Source organism: Anser brachyrhynchus (genome assembly GCF_964034855.1).
Source record: "Anser brachyrhynchus genome assembly, chromosome: 6".
Taxonomy (NCBI): Eukaryota; Metazoa; Chordata; class Aves; order Anseriformes; family Anatidae; genus Anser; species Anser brachyrhynchus.
The window spans coordinates 6,547,794-6,564,686 of NC_137700.1; the positions used below are offsets into that span (position 1 = coordinate 6,547,794).

A 16,893-nucleotide genomic window follows, 5' to 3' on the forward strand; every position below is an offset into this window, starting at 1 on the left:
GAGCACGAAGACGTAGGCCTGGATTATGGCTACTGCTACTTCTAGGATGGTTAGGAGTAGTAGGATGATTATTGTTAGGATGGATACTGCAGGAAGGGTGGGTATTAATGCAATGGAGGCTGTAGAGATGAGTTGGATGAGTAAGTGTCCTGCTGTAAGGTTGGCTGTAAGGCGGACTCCGAGGGCTAGGGGGCGGATTAGTAGGCTGGTTGTTTCGATCAGGATTAGTGCGGGGATTAGGGGTGTAGGGGTACCTTCGGGTAATAGGTGGGCTAAAGAGGCTGATGGTTGGTTTCGTAGGCCTGTTAGTAGTGTGGCGAGCCATAGTGGGAAGGCTAGGGCTATGTTCATAGATAGTTGGGTGGTTGGGGTGAATGTATATGGAAGGAGGCCTAGAAGGTTGATTGTAAGAAGTATGATTATTAGGGATGTAAATATTATGGCTCATTTGTGGCCATTTTTGTTGAGTGGGACTATTAGTTGTTTTGTGATTAGGTGAAGGAGTCATGTTTGGATAGTAGAAAGGCGGTTGTTGATTCATCGGTTGTTTGGGGACGGGAATAGTAGGGCTGGGAAGAGTAGGGATAGTAGGATTAAGGGGATGCCAAATAGATTGGGGCTGGAAAATTGGTCAAAGAAGCTTAGGTTCATGGTCAGGATCATGGTGTGGGTTTGGTAGTGAGGGAGGTCTTATTTGATGGGGGGTTGGTTGTGGTGAAGGCTAGTAGTTTTGGTTGGATGAGGAGTGCTAGGGTTAATCAGGTTATAATTATGATTGAAAATCATGGTGCGGGGTTAAGCTGTGGCATATCATTAAGGAGGGGGAAGTCCCTCTTTGGCTAGCTTAAAAGGCTAGTGCTGTTGCATAGCTTCTTAATGATTAGGATGATGATAGAAGGGACGATCAGGCCTCGAAATGTGGGAGTGGGGTTGATTCTACTACAATGGGTATGTAGCTGTGATTAGCCCCGCAAATTTCTGAGCATTGTCCGTAAAAAATCCCAGGCCGGGTGGTAATGAATGAAGTTTGGTTTAGTCGGCCTGGGATTGCGTCTGTTTTAACTCCGAGCGTTGGGACTGCTCAGGAGTGGAGTACGTCTCCTGCAGTAATGATCACGCGGATGGGGGATTCTATTGGGATAACTACGCGGTGGTCAACTTCTAGCAGTCGGAAGTGGCCGTTGGGTAAGTCTGGGGTGGGCACTATGTAGGAGTCGAATGATAGGTCTTTGAAGTCTGTGTATTCGTAGCTTCAGTATCATTGGTGGCCGATGGCTTTTAGGGTGAGGTCTGGTTCGTCGATTTTGTCCATTATGTAGAGGATTTGTAGGGATGGGAGGGCGAGGAGTACCAGGACGATAGCAGGTAGGATTGTCCAGATCAGCTCTACTTCTTGGGCGTCTACAGCATTGGACGAGAGTTTTTCTGTTAGTATGTGGGCTAAAAGGTAGAGAACTAGGCTGCAGATAGCTAGGGCAACGATTAGGGCGTGGTCGTGGAATTCAACGAGTTCTTCTATGATGGGTGATGAGGCGTCTTGGAATCCTAGTTGGGAGTGGTTGGCCACATGAGATGTACAGGATTTTTACCTGTGATTTAGTCTTGACAAGGCTATGTAATTGGTTTACTAACGTCTCATAAGAAAGAAGCATGAGCGGTTAATGCAGTTGGCTTGAAACCAGCATGTGAGGGTTCGATTCCTTCCTTTCTTGTACTTGGACGAAGGCCGGTTCCTCGAAAGTATGGTATGGGGGAGGGCAGCCGTGGATTCATTCAACGTTTGTGGTAGTTAGTTCTGGTTGTAGGACTTTTCGTTTGGCCGGAAAGGCTTCTCAGATGATGAATATTAGTATGATTACGGCTACTATTGAGATTAGGGAGCCGATGGAGGAAATGGTGTTTCATAGTGTGTAGGCGTCGGGATAGTCCGAGTATCGTCGGGGTATTCCTGCTAGGCCTAGGAAGTGCTGGGGGAAGAACGTTAGGTTTACTCCTGTAAATATTACCCCGAAGTGGGCTTTTGCTCATGTTTGGTGTAGGGTAAACCCAGTGAGTAGTGGGAATCAGTGAGTAAATCCTGCTAGAGGCCATCCTAGTATAGGTAGAAGGTAAGTAAGGCCAATTTGGGGCTGTAAACTAGGATGATGGCGATTCAGCCTAAGTGGGAGATGGACGAGAAGGCTAGGATTTTGCGTGTTTGTGTTTGGTTCAGTCCTATTCAGCCTCCTAGTGCTGTTGAGGCTAGGGCCATGGCGGTGAGTAGAGCTGGGTCGAGGGATTTGGATGTTAGTAGGAGCAGGGTTAGTGGGGGGAATTTTATGAGGGTCGAGAGTAGCAGGGCTGTTATTAGTGGCGATCCTTGTAGTACTTCTGGGAATCAGAAGTGAAATGGCACTAGGCCCAGTTTAATAGCGATTGCTGCTGTCAGTAGTAGACAGGAGGTTGGGTGGTTTATTTGTGTGATGTCTCATTGGCCAGTGACTCAGGCATTGGTTATGCTAGAGAATAGGACCAGGGCGGAAGCAGCTGCTTGGGTTAGGAAGTATTTCGTTGCGGCTTCTACTGCTCGTGGGTGGTGGGATTTGGCAATTAGGGGAATGATGGCTAGTGTGTTGATCTCCAGTCCTGTCCAGGCCAGAACTCAGTGGTTGCTGGAAATTGTGATTGTGGTGCCCAAGATGAGGCTGAAGGTTATGATTGGGGTCGCGTAAGGGTTCATTAGTAGAGGAGGGGGTTAAACCATCATTTTCGGGGTATGGGCCCGATAGCTTGATTAGCTGACTCTACTAGAAAATAATATAAGGGAAGTATGGAGAATTTTGGTTTCTCTTGTGTGGGTTCAATTCCTACTTTTCTAAGGTCAACAGGAAATGAGAGGGCTGTTATACCTCTATGTTCACTTTATCATAGTGACCCTTTGTAGTTCAGGCACATTTCCTTATGTAAGGAGGTAGGCCTGCATAGCAGATAGGTATGCTGATGTGTCAGAGGCACAGAGCTAGTGTGAGGGGTAGGAAGTTTTTTCATAGTAGGTGCATTAGTTGGTCATATCGGAATCGTGGGTATGAAGCTCGGACCCATAAGAAACCAGAAGATAGTAGGAGGACTTTTGTGGCTAGGATGACGGGGAATAGTTCTGTGGGTGGCCCTAGGGCGCTTGGGTTTAGGAATATGATGGCTGTAAGTGTATTTATTAGCATAATGTTCGCATATTCAGCTAGGAAGAATAAGGCGAAGGGTCCTGCGGCGTATTCAACGTTAAACCCTGAGACTAGCTCAGATTCACCCTCTGTGAGGTCAAAAGGAGCTCGGTTTGTCTCTGCTAGGGTGGATACGTATCATATTATTGCTAGGGGTCATGAGGAGAAAATGAAGTATAGAGGCTCCTGTGCGACGGCAAAGGAGCTGAGTGTGTAGCTTCCGCTTAGTATGATTATTGATAGCAGGATTATGGCCAGTGTCACTTCGTATGAAATGGTCTGTGCTACTGCCCGTAGGGCTCCGATTAGTGCGTATTTTGAGTTTGAGGCTCAGCCTGATCATAGGACTGAGTAGACGGCTAGGCTTGACATGGCTATTAGGAAGAGAACTCCGAGGTTTAGATCTGCTAGGGGAAATGGGAGTGGTAGTGGTGCTCAAGTGGTGAGGGCTAGGACAAGGGCTAGTATTGGTATCAGAATGAATAGAAGTGGGGAAGAGGTAGAGGGTCGGATGGGCTCTTTGGTAAATAGTTTCAGTCCGTCCGCAAATGGTTGAAGTAGGCCAAAAGGCCCGACAACGTTAGGGCCTTTGCGGGATTGTATGTAGCTTAGGATTTTCCGTTCTACTAGGGTTAGGAAGGCTACGGCAATCAGGATTGGGATGATGTATAGGAGGGATATAATGAGGCAGCTTAGTGTTGTTATTTGAATCATGGGTGAAGCTAGGGAGAGGATTTGAACCTCTGGGGAAAGGGCTTAAGCCTTCTGCACTTGCCGGGCTCTGCCACTCTAGCTGGTCCTTTTCTAGGATTGAAAGTGGTGGGGGAAGGCCCTCTTCACGGTTTAGTTGGTTTCACTGCTTAGAGGGGGGGGGCGTGCTTGTGGTATTGGCCCCACTTTCCCGGTCCTTTCGTACTGGGGAGAGTGTGTCATAGATAGAAACCGACCTGGATTGCTCCGGTCTGAACTCAGATCACGTAGGACTGTTAATCGTTGAACAAACGAACCCTTAATAGCGGCTGCACCATTAGGATGTCCTGATCCAACATCGAGGTCGTAAACCCCCCTGTCGATATGGGCTCTTGAGGGGGATTGCGCTGTTATCCCTGGGGTAGCTTGGTCCATTAATCAATTATATTGGGTCTGGTCACTGTTAGCACTTTGAGGGGTAGCTCTAGGTAAAGAGGTATGGTCTTGTTTTTGGAGGATTTGTTCTCCTCCAAGGTCGCCCCAACCGAAAAATATCGACCAGGCTCTGCGATGGTAGTGGCCCCAGTGGGGTTGATTGAGGATTCGCGGTGGTCGTTGATTTTTAAGTTCCACAGGGTCTTCTCGTCTTATGTTCACATCCCCGCTTTTGCACGGGGAGATCAATTTCACTGATTATCTGTGAGAGACAGTTAAGACCTCGTTTAGCCATTCATACAAGTCTCGATTTATGGGACAATTGATTGCGCTACCTTTGCACGGTTAGGATACCGCGGCCGTTAAACCTAAGTCACCGGGCAGGCATCACCTTCAATACTTGTTTAATTTGCTGAAGGCTATGTTTTTGGTAAACAGTCGGGCCTTATTAATTTGCCGAGTTCCTTTCACAGATTTTAATCGCTCTTATAGGCGCTCCTGAGTCGGGTTAACAGGGTTAGTTAATACGTGGTCTTGTAGGGGTTTTTGTATCTGTCTAGGTCTGTTAATAATGTTTCTATGTAAGCTTGCGCCGTTAGAGGGGTGTGGCCCTGAGTTACTTATTTTAGCATTAATTCTCCTATATTCATAGGTTGACCTGTTTGTGATAAGGGAATCATCTTATTTTGGTATTTTTAGGTGGTGGAGCTTTGACGCACTCTTTTTTGATGGCTGCTTTAGGGCCCACGGTAGGATCAGTAGTAAGAATTATCCGCTAGTCGAGGTTGTGTCCTTTTTTAATGGAGCTGTCCCTCCATTAAATAGCTCTTAATCATCTCATTAGGGTTCAGGATGTCCGGTAGGGAGGATTAAGGGGGAACTTAGATTCGTTTCACAGGTAACCAGCTATCACCCAGCTCGGTTGGCTTTTCACCTCTACTGACAAGTCATCCCACTCTTTTGCAACAGAGACGGGTTCGCTCTCTTTAACTGCTTGAAAGTAGCTCGCTTGGGTTTCGGGGGGGCAAACTTTAGTTCACTTTGCTTGGTTGTTCTCGCTAAACCATGATGCAAAAGGTACAAGGGTTGATCTTTGCTGTCTGTCGCTTTGATTGTTTCACTGCTATTTCATCTTTCCCTTACGGTACTGGGGTCTCTATCGCGTCTAAGTGTCTTTTCTATCGCCTATACTAAGACTGTAAAATGCTTTAGTTTAATTAGTTTAGTAAATTCTTTAGTTTTGGTGTACTATTTGTGTGGTTGAGCTAGAGGGGGGGCTTCAAGACGATCCGGTCTAGTAGATATCTTTCAGGTGTAAGCTGAGTGCTTTGGTGTTATAGCTACGTCTTGATATTCTAAGTACACCTTCCGGTACACTTACCTTGTTACGACTTACCTCATCTTCAGCGTATTTATGGTATTAGTTATGTGGGATGTGGCTTTTGAGGAGGGTGACGGGCGGTATGTACGTGCCCCAGGGCCGGCTTAAAGTAGGCTCTATTGTCCCACTTTACTGCTAAATCCGCCTTCCAGAAGTGGTTTCACGCTTCTTTCCGTGTGCCCTATGAATAGGGAATGTAGCCCATTTCTTCCACTCCATAGGCTATACCTTGACCTGTCTTATTAGCGGGGTGCTATTGTGTCCACTGTTGTGCTCTCATTCGAGGTGGGCTGGCGACGGCGGTATGTAGGCTGTGTTGGCAAGGGGTGGTTGGGTTAATCGGGGATTATCGATTGTAGAACAGGCTCCTCTAGGTGGGTTTGGGGCACCGCCAAGTCCTTAGAGTTTTAAGCGTTTGTGCTCGTAGTTCTCTGGCGGATACTTCGGTAAAGTAAGTATCAAGATTTAGGGCCAGGCATAGTGGGGTATCTAATCCCAGTTTGGGCCCTGGCTTTCGTGGGTTTAAATCAGTCGTTAGTTCCTAAGATCATCTTAATGGTGTGTTTAGGTGCATCTTGGGCTTATGACAGCTCAGTTGCATTTTGATCTTAGTTAGCTAGGATAGGCATTTTACCACTCTTTACGCCGTGTCAATAGGACGGTTGATTTGGGTTTCTTGTATGACCGCGGTGGCTGGCACAAGATGTACCAACCCTTGAAGTTAGGCTGTTGCTATAACTAAGTCAAGTTTGCACTCATTGCTTAATGTTAATTACTGCTGAATACCCGTGGGGGCGTGGCTTAGCGAGGCGTCTTGGGCTACTACTTGGGTGTGCCTGATACCCGCTCCTCAAGGCCTGTATGGGGGTAGGTGGTCGAGGGCGTTTACACTGGGGCGCGGATACTTGCATGTATATATTTAGCAAAAACCAACCGTAAGGTTAGGACTAAGTCTTTTGTCCGCAGGCATGTTTTATGCCATCTTGGCAACTTCAGTGCCATGCTTTGTGTTAAGCTATGTGGACGGGGGTGTGGTTAGCTGATAGTTGAGTGGTGAGTGAGAGTGAAGTATATGAAATTATTGCTTGTGTTTACTATTTTTAGTACTGGAGTTTCTCTAATAAGTTTAAGTTATTTTGTATGTGTTTGTGTGTATATGTACATCGTTCCGATGATGTCATGGAAGGGATGATTAATGGAGTTTTAGAGGTAGTTTGCTGGGATTGGGCGATGAAGGTTTATGCTACATGGTGGTTAGCGAAAGTTTACTGGTTTAGTTTGTGAAGCGCAGGGGTTGCGCTTAATGATTTGTTGTTTTGTGCTATGTCCAACGAGCATTCATCCAATAGCCCCATTTAACCCGGAGGGTGGAGGTAACATTAACTGAATGTGGTCAAAGTGCATCAGTGTCAGGATGATTCCCCATATACGCCAACCGTCTCATCGAGGGACCCTTGAAATATAGGATAGGCCGTGAGGCAGGTGTGTCCAGGCTTAGATTGTGGGACCCCCGAGATCACTGGGAATAGCCACCTGTGAGGTAACCCCGGAAAAAATAAGAGGAACCAGAGGCGCCAAAAAGCTGGAACATGCCGCGATTACGCATTGAGAAGGTGAAAGTACTCACAGATGCCACTTTGAAGGGCAAGGAGGGGTGAGTGAACCCAATGGATGGCCCTGACCGAGGAACCAGAGGCGCAAAAATGTGAGGAGGGCGAGGGGTTTAGGGGGAACGTATGGGCCTGAAGCTAGTCATACCGGACATTATGTGCAACGGGTTGCTGATTTCACGTGAGGAGTACGATTAATAAATCCGTCTGATACGAACTGCATGAGATATGTGGTGGAGAGTTGTTGTTGGAGCATGTCCTGTGAGCATTCATTAAAATGGGGTCTTGTTATGCGCTTGAGTGGAGTTGTATTGGGTGTTGTGGGGTATGGTCCTAGAACATTCATGCCGGGTGGTTTGGTAGGAGTGTGTTTAAGGGTTTAATGGCCGTGTACATGTATGGGTTTAGCACCTGCTTATAAGATAGTCCGTATATAATGTATATTACTGGTACTATAGTATGTATGTATATGGGGTATATAAATTTATGCACGAATATGCATAACCAAATACCCCCGCCTCGGGGGGGGAGGGGGGGGGGGGTTAAGCATAATGGCATAGATGGGGTAGAATTATTGGGGGCTTGCGGTTAGTTCCTGTAGTTGAGAACAATGGCGGCTTTTCGAGCCGCAGGCCTCGGGTAGTGTCCGGGCAGGAATAATGACTTATTTTATGTTTTTTTTAGGGATTTGCTTTGCGGTGGGTGTTTTGGGTGTGGCGTCGAATCCTTCGCCGTATTATGGGGTTGTTGGTTTGGTGTTAGCGTCTGTGGCGGGGTGCGGGTGGTTGCTGGGCCTTGGGGTTTCGTTCGTGGCTTTAGTGCTGTTTATGGTGTATTTGGGGGGTATGCTGGTGGTGTTTGTTTATTCAGTAGCTTTAGCAGCGGAGCCTTTCCCTGGGGCTTGGGGGGATTGACGGGTGATTGGATGTGCAGTAGCGTTTGTGGCAATTGTTTTTGGGGGGTTGGTGTTTGGGGGGTTTATGGGGGCTTGGAAGTTCGGGGTTTCTACTGTGAATAATGTTGGGGTGTTTGTTGTTCGGTCGGATTTTAGTGGAGTTTCCATGTTTTATTCACATGGGGCAGGGATGTTTTTAGTGGCGGGTTGGGGGCTGTTGTTGACTTTGTTTGTTGTATTGGAGCTTGTGCGGGGGTTGTCGCGGGGTGCTATTCGGGCGGTTTAGGGGTTAGGGTCAGAGAATAGTTTATTGAAAATGCCAGCTTTGGGAGCTGGAGATAAAGGTTTGAGTCCTTTTTTTCTGAGTTTGGGGTACTCTAAGAAGTGGTAAGTCTTCAATCTTTGGTTTACAAGACCAATGTTTTTATAAACTATTAGAGTATTTAGCAGTTGAGTATTTTGTTTTCTAGGGCGCTTGCGGCGGGGAGGAGAAATAGGAGGATAGTGAAGTAGGCGATTGAAGCGAGTTGGCCGATGATGATGAATGGGTGTTCGACGGGTTGGCTTCCTACTCATGTTAGGACGAGGAGGTCGGCGACTAGTACTCAGAATAGGAGCTGGGAGAGTGGTCGGAATGTTATTGCTCGTTGTTTTGATTTGTGCAGGAATGGGATTAGGAATAGGATCAGTACGGAGGCGGCCAGTGCTAATACGCCTCCTAGTTTATTTGGGATTGAACGTAGGATGGCGTAGGCGAATAGGAAGTATCATTCTGGCTTGATGTGTGGTGGGGTTACTAGCGGGTTTGCTGGGGTGAAGTTTTCTGGGTCTCCCAGGAGGTTAACCGCTCATGCTTCTTTCTTATGAGACGTTAGTAAACCAATTACATAGCCTTGTCAAGACTAAATCACAGGTAAAAATCCTGTACATCTCATGTGGCCAACCACTCCCAACTAGGATTCCAAGACGCCTCATCACCCATCATAGAAGAACTCGTTGAATTCCACGACCACGCCCTAATCGTTGCCCTAGCTATCTGCAGCCTAGTTCTCTACCTTTTAGCCCACATACTAACAGAAAAACTCTCGTCCAATGCTGTAGACGCCCAAGAAGTAGAGCTGATCTGGACAATCCTACCTGCTATCGTCCTGGTACTCCTCGCCCTCCCATCCCTACAAATCCTCTACATAATGGACAAAATCGACGAACCAGACCTCACCCTAAAAGCCATCGGCCACCAATGATACTGAAGCTACGAATACACAGACTTCAAAGACCTATCATTCGACTCCTACATAGTGCCCACCCCAGACTTACCCAACGGCCACTTCCGACTGCTAGAAGTTGACCACCGCGTAGTTATCCCAATAGAATCCCCCATCCGCGTGATCATTACTGCAGGAGACGTACTCCACTCCTGAGCAGTCCCAACGCTCGGAGTTAAAACAGACGCAATCCCAGGCCGACTAAACCAAACTTCATTCATTACCACCCGGCCTGGGATTTTTTACGGACAATGCTCAGAAATTTGCGGGGCTAATCACAGCTACATACCTACTGTAGTAGAATCAACCCCACTCCCACATTTCGAGGCCTGATCGTCCCTTCTATCATCATCCTAATCATTAAGAAGCTATGCAACAGCACTAGCCTTTTAAGCTAGCCAAAGAGGGACTTCCCCCTCCTTAATGATATGCCACAGCTTAACCCCGCACCATGATTTTCAATCATAATTATAACCTGATTAACCCTAGCACTCCTCATCCAACCAAAACTACTAGCCTTCACCACAACCAACCCCCCATCAAATAAGACCTCCCTCACTACCAAACCCACACCATGATCCTGACCATGAACCTAAGCTTCTTTGACCAATTTTCCAGCCCCAATCTATTTGGCATCCCCTTAATCCTACTATCCCTACTCTTCCCAGCCCTACTATTCCCGTCCCCAAACAACCGATGAATCAACAACCGCCTTTCTACTATCCAAACATGACTCCTTCACCTAATCACAAAACAACTAATAGTCCCACTCAACAAAAATGGCCACAAATGAGCCATAATATTTACATCCCTAATAATCATACTTCTTACAATCAACCTTCTAGGCCTCCTTCCATATACATTCACCCCAACCACCCAACTATCTATGAACATAGCCCTAGCCTTCCCACTATGGCTCGCCACACTACTAACAGGCATGTTTAACCATGTACGTGCCCCAGGGCCGGCTTAAAGTAGGCTCTATTGTCCCACTTTACTGCTAAATCCGCCTTCCAGAAGTGGTTTCACGCTTCTTTCCGTGTGCCCTATGAATAGGGAATGTAGCCCATTTCTTCCACTCCATAGGCTATACCTTGACCTGTCTTATTAGCGGGGTGCTATTGTGTCCACTGTTGTGCTCTCATTCGAGGTGGGCTGGCGACGGCGGTATGTAGGCTGTGTTGGCAAGGGGTGGTTGGGTTAATCGGGGATTATCGATTGTAGAACAGGCTCCTCTAGGTGGGTTTGGGGCACCGCCAAGTCCTTAGAGTTTTAAGCGTTTGTGCTCGTAGTTCTCTGGCGGATACTTCGGTAAAGTAAGTATCAAGATTTAGGGCCAGGCATAGTGGGGTATCTAATCCCAGTTTGGGCCCTGGCTTTCGTGGGTTTAAATCAGTCGTTAGTTCCTAAGATCATCTTAATGGTGTGTTTAGGTGCATCTTGGGCTTATGACAGCTTAGTTGCATTTTGATCTTAGTTAGCTAGGATAGGCATTTTACCACTCTTTACGCCGTGTCAATAGGACGGTTGATTTGGGTTTCTTGTATGACCGCGGTGGCTGGCACAAGATGTACCAACCCTTGAAGTTAGGCTGTTGCTATAACTAAGTCAAGTTTGCACTCATTGCTTAATGTTAATTACTGCTGAATACCCGTGGGGGCGTGGCTTAGCGAGGCGTCTTGGGCTACTACTTGGGTGTGCCTGATACCCGCTCCTCAAGGCCTGTATGGGGGTAGGTGGTCGAGGGCGTTTACACTGGGGCGCGGATACTTGCATGTATATATTTAGCAAAAACCAACCGTAAGGTTAGGACTAAGTCTTTTGTCCGCAGGCATGTTTTATGCCATCTTGGCAACTTCAGTGCCATGCTTTGTGTTAAGCTATGTGGACGGGGGTGTGGTTAGCTGATAGTTGAGTGGTGAGTGAGAGTGAAGTATATGAAATTATTGCTTGTGTTTACTATTTTTAGTACTGGAGTTTCTCTAAGTCCTAGGACTAGGAGGAAATGGTGTTTCATAGTGTGTAGGCGTCGGGATAGTCCGAGTATCGTCGGGGTATTCCTGCTAGGCCTAGGAAGTGCTGGGGGAAGAACGTTAGGTTTACTCCTGTAAATATTACCCCGAAGTGGGCTTTTGCTCATGTTTGGTGTAGGGTAAACCCAGTGAGTAGTGGGAATCAGTGAGTAAATCCTGCTAGAATGGCAAAGACGGCGCCTATGGATAGGACGTAGTGGAAGTGGGCAACTACGTAGTACGTGTCGTGCAGGGCGATGTCTAGGGAAGAGTTTGCAAGAACGATTCCTGTTAATCCTCCGATGGTAAATAGGAAGATAAATCCTAGAGCTCATAGTATTGGGGGGGGTCTCATTTGATTGTTCCTCCGTGCAGGGTGGCTAGTCAGCTAAATACTTTGATTCCGGTAGGGATGGCAATGATTATAGTGGCTGATGTAAAGTAGGCTCGGGTATCAACGTCTATTCCTACTGTAAACATGTGGTGAGCTCAGACAATGAATCCTAGGAAGCCGATGGATAGTATGGCTCAGACTATTCCCATGTAGCCGAAGGGCTCCTTTTTGCCTGAGTAGTATGTGACTACGTGTGAGATGATTCCGAACCCCGGTAGGATCAGAATATAGACTTCTGGGTGTCCGAAGAATCAGAATAGGTGTTGGTACAGGATTGGGTCTCCTCCTCCAGCGGGGTCGAAGAATGTGGTGTTTAGGTTTCGATCAGTTAGTAATATTGTAATACCGGCGGCGAGTACGGGGAGTGATAGAAGGAGTAGGATGGCGGTAATTAGTACGGATCAGACAAATAGTGGGGTTTGGTATTGTGAGAGTGCGGGGGGTTTTATGTTGATGGCTGTGGTGATAAAGTTGATGGCCCCAAGGATGGAGGAGATACCGGCTAAGTGGAGTGAGAAGATAGCCAGGTCTACTGAAGCTCCGGCGTGGGCAAGGTCACCTGCTAGGGGAGGGTAGACAGTTCAGCCTGTGCCGGCGCCAGCTTCTACAGTGGATGAGGCTAGTAGGAGGAGGAATGATGGGGGGAGGAGTCAAAAGCTTATGTTGTTTATTCGCGGGAATGCTATGTCGGGGGCACCGATTATGAGGGGGACTAATCAGTTGCCGAATCCTCCGATCATGATGGGTATGACTATAAAGAAGCTTATTACAAAGGCGTGAGCGGTAACGATTACATTGTAAATTTGGTCGTCGCCTAGGAGAGTTCCTGGTTGTCCTAGTTCTGCGCGGATTAATAGGCTGAGTGCGGTGCCGACTATTCCTGCTCATGCCCCGAAGATGAGGTACAGGGTGCCAATATCCTTATGGTTAGTGGAAAATAGTCATCGGTTGATGAAGGTGACGGGTAAGATGGCTGAGTGTTGAAGCGTTAGGCTGTAGTCCTTTTTACAGAGGTTTAATTCCTCTTCTTATCGGCTCTGTAGTGAAATTCATGTTGAGTTGCAAGCTCATCGATGCGCACTAGGGTGCGTCAGGGTCTTTGTAGGCAGAAGCCAATTGGTTTAGGCATTTAGCTGTTAACTAGAGTTTTGTGGGATCGAAGCCCATCTGTCTAGGGAGGCTTTAGCTTAATTAAAGCGTCTGACTTGCATTCAGAAGATACAGGTTAATATTCTGTAAGTCTTAATGTGCAGAAACTAAGAGGGTTTAACTCTTATTTAAGGCTTTGAAGGCCTTCGGTTTGGGGTGTTATCCTAAGTTTCTAGACAATGGCATGTATTATTGGGGACAGGGGAAGTAAGAGGATTGATAGTGAGGCAAGGACCGCAGTAGGTGTGCTTGGGGCTTTGCTAGTGTATCATTGTTTTATGTGGTTAGAGGAGTTGGGGGGAAGGGTAATTGTTGAGTGGTATGCGAGGCGTAGGTAGAAGAAGAGGCTGAGCAGTGATAGCATGGCAATTGCCATGGCTGCTGGTGTTATTTCCTGTTTAGTTAGTTCTTGGATGATAAGTCACTTTGGTATAAAGCCTGTTAATGGGGGGAGGCCTGCTAGGGATAAAAGTACTAGTATTAGGGTGGCGTTTAGCACTGGGGTTTTTGTTCATGAGGTTGTGATCATGGATAGGTTAAGGGCTTTGATTTTGTTAAGGGCTAGGAATACGGCTGATGTTATGATTGTGTATAGGTAGAAGGTAAGTAAGGCCAATTTGGGGCTGTAAACTAGGATGATGGCGATTCAGCCTAAGTGGGAGATGGACGAGAAGGCTAGGATTTTGCGTGTTTGTGTTTGGTTCAGTCCTATTCAGCCTCCTAGTGCTGTTGAGGCTAGGGCCATGGCGGTGAGTAGAGCTGGGTCGAGGGATTTGGATGTTAGTAGGAGCAGGGTTAGTGGGGGGAATTTTATGAGGGTCGAGAGTAGCAGGGCTGTTATTAGTGGCGATCCTTGTAGTACTTCTGGGAATCAGAAGTGAAATGGCACTAGGCCCAGTTTAATAGCGATTGCTGCTGTCAGTAGTAGACAGGAGGTTGGGTGGTTTATTTGTGTGATGTCTCATTGGCCGGTGACTCAGGCATTGGTTATGCTAGAGAATAGGACCAGGGCGGAAGCAGCTGCTTGGGTTAGGAAGTATTTCGTTGCGGCTTCTACTGCTCGTGGGTGGTGGGATTTGGCAATTAGGGGAATGATGGCTAGTGCGTTGATCTCCAGTCCTGTCCAGGCCAGAACTCAGTGGTTGCTGGAAATTGTGATTGTGGTGCCCAAGATGAGGCTGAAGGTTATGATTGGGGTCGCGTAAGGGTTCATTAGTAGAGGAGGGGGTTAAACCATCATTTTCGGGGTATGGGCCCGATAGCTTGATTAGCTGACTCTACTAGAAAATAATATAAGGGAAGTATGGAGAATTTTGATTTCTCTTGTGTGGGTTCAATTCCTACTTTTCTAAGGTCAACAGGAAATGAGAGGGCTGTTATACCTCTATGTTCACTTTATCATAGTGACCCTTTGTAGTTCAGGCACATTTCCTTATGTAAGGAGGTAGGCCTGCATAGCAGATAGGTATGCTGATGTGTCAGAGGCACAGAGCTAGTGTGAGGGGTAGGAAGTTTTTTCATAGTAGGTGCATTAGTTGGTCATATCGGAATCGTGGGTATGAAGCTCGGACCCATAAGAAACCAGAAGATAGTAGGAGGACTTTTGTGGCTAGGATGACGGGGAATAGTTCTGTGGGTGGCCCTAGGGCGCTTGGGTTTAGGAATATGATGGCTGTAAGTGTATTTATTAGCATAATGTTCGCATATTCAGCTAGGAAGAATAAGGCGAAGGGTCCTGCGGCGTATTCAACGTTAAACCCTGAGACTAGCTCAGATTCACCCTCTGTGAGGTCAAAAGGAGCTCGGTTTGTCTCTGCTAGGGTGGATACGTATCATATTATTGCTAGGGGTCATGAGGAGAAAATGAAGTATAGAGGCTCCTGTGCGACGGCAAAGGAGCTGAGTGTGTAGCTTCCGCTTAGTATGATTATTGATAGCAGGATTATGGCCAGTGTCACTTCGTATGAAATGGTCTGTGCTACTGCCCGTAGGGCTCCGATTAGTGCGTATTTTGAGTTCGAGGCTCAGCCTGATCATAGGACTGAGTAGACGGCTAGGCTTGACATGGCTATTAGGAAGAGAACTCCGAGGTTTAGATCTGCTAGGGGAAATGGGAGTGGTAGTGGTGCTCAAGTGGTGAGGGCTAGGACAAGGGCTAGTATTGGTATCAGAATGAATAGAAGTGGGGAAGAGGTAGAGGGTCGGATGGGCTCTTTGGTAAATAGTTTCAGTCCGTCCGCAAATGGTTGAAGTAGGCCAAAAGGCCCGACAACGTTAGGGCCTTTGCGGGATTGTATGTAGCTTAGGATTTTCCGTTCTACTAGGGTTAGGAAGGCTACGGCAATCAGGATTGGGATGATGTATAGGAGGGATATAATGAGGCAGCTTAGTGTTGTTATTTGAATCATGGGTGAAGCTAGGGAGAGGATTTGAACCTCTGGGGAAAGGGCTTAAGCCTTCTGCACTTGCCGGGCTCTGCCACTCTAGCTGGTCCTTTTCTAGGATTGAAAGTGGTGGGGGAAGGCCCTCTTCACGGTTTAGTTGGTTTCACTGCTTAGAGGGGGGGGGCGTGCTTGTGGTATTGGCCCCACTTTCCCGGTCCTTTCGTACTGGGGAGAGTGTGTCATAGATAGAAACCGACCTGGATTGCTCCGGTCTGAACTCAGATCACGTAGGACTGTTAATCGTTGAACAAACGAACCCTTAATAGCGGCTGCACCATTAGGATGTCCTGATCCAACATCGAGGTCGTAAACCCCCCTGTCGATATGGGCTCTTGAGGGGGATTGCGCTGTTATCCCTGGGGTAGCTTGGTCCATTAATCAATTATATTGGGTCTGGTCACTGTTAGCACTTTGAGGGGTAGCTCTAGGTAAAGAGGTATGGTCTTGTTTTTGGAGGATTTGTTCTCCTCCAAGGTCGCCCCAACCGAAAAATATCGACCAGGCTCTGCGATGGTAGTGGCCCCAGTGGGGTTGATTGAGGATTCGCGGTGGTCGTTGATTTTTAAGTTCCACAGGGTCTTCTCGTCTTATGTTCACATCCCCGCTTTTGCACGGGGAGATCAATTTCACTGATTATCTGTGAGAGACAGTTAAGACCTCGTTTAGCCATTCATACAAGTCTCGATTTATGGGACAATTGATTGCGCTACCTTTGCACGGTTAGGATACCGCGGCCGTTAAACCTAAGTCACCGGGCAGGCATCACCTTCAATACTTGTTTAATTTGCTGAAGGCTATGTTTTTGGTAAACAGTCGGGCCTTATTAATTTGCCGAGTTCCTTTCACAGATTTTAATCGCTCTTATAGGCGCTCCTGAGTCGGGTTAACAGGGTTAGTTAATACGTGGTCTTGTAGGGGTTTTTGTATCTGTCTAGGTCTGTTAATAATGTTTCTATGTAAGCTTGCGCCGTTAGAGGGGTGTGGCCCTGAGTTACTTATTTTAGCATTAATTCTCCTATATTCATAGGTTGACCTGTTTGTGATAAGGGAATCATCTTATTTTGGTATTTTTAGGTGGTGGAGCTTTGACGCACTCTTTTTTGATGGCTGCTTTAGGGCCCACGGTAGGATCAGTAGTAAGAATTATCCGCTAGTCGAGGTTGTGTCCTTTTTTAATGGAGCTGTCCCTCCATTAAATAGCTCTTAATCATCTCATTAGGGTTCAGGATGTCCGGTAGGGAGGATTAAGGGGGAACTTAGATTCGTTTCACAGGTAACCAGCTATCACCCAGCTCGGTTGGCTTTTCACCTCTACTGACAAGTCATCCCACTCTTTTGCAACAGAGACGGGTTCGCTCTCTTTAACTGCTTGAAAGTAGCTCGCTTGGGTTTCGGGGGGGCAAACTTTAGTTCACTTT

The 16,893-nt window shown here is 47.1% G+C and overlaps 2 long non-coding RNA genes across 8 annotated transcripts in view; one reads left to right on the forward strand and one right to left on the reverse strand.

The window, feature by feature from the left end:
- The window catches only part of LOC308197137, a 494,297-nt gene that overhangs the window by 366,581 nt on the left and 110,823 nt on the right, over positions 1-16,893 (reverse strand). The gene's annotated exons all lie outside the window — the stretch shown is intronic.
- The window catches only part of LOC308197139, a 391,025-nt gene that overhangs the window by 343,734 nt on the left and 30,398 nt on the right, over positions 1-16,893 (forward strand). For all 3 annotated transcript variants that reach the window (XR_013952622.1, XR_013952623.1, XR_013952624.1), the window contains exon 5: positions 1-16,893. This exon is cut by the window's right edge and continues 13,300 nt beyond it. This is a non-coding gene — a long non-coding RNA (uncharacterized lncRNA).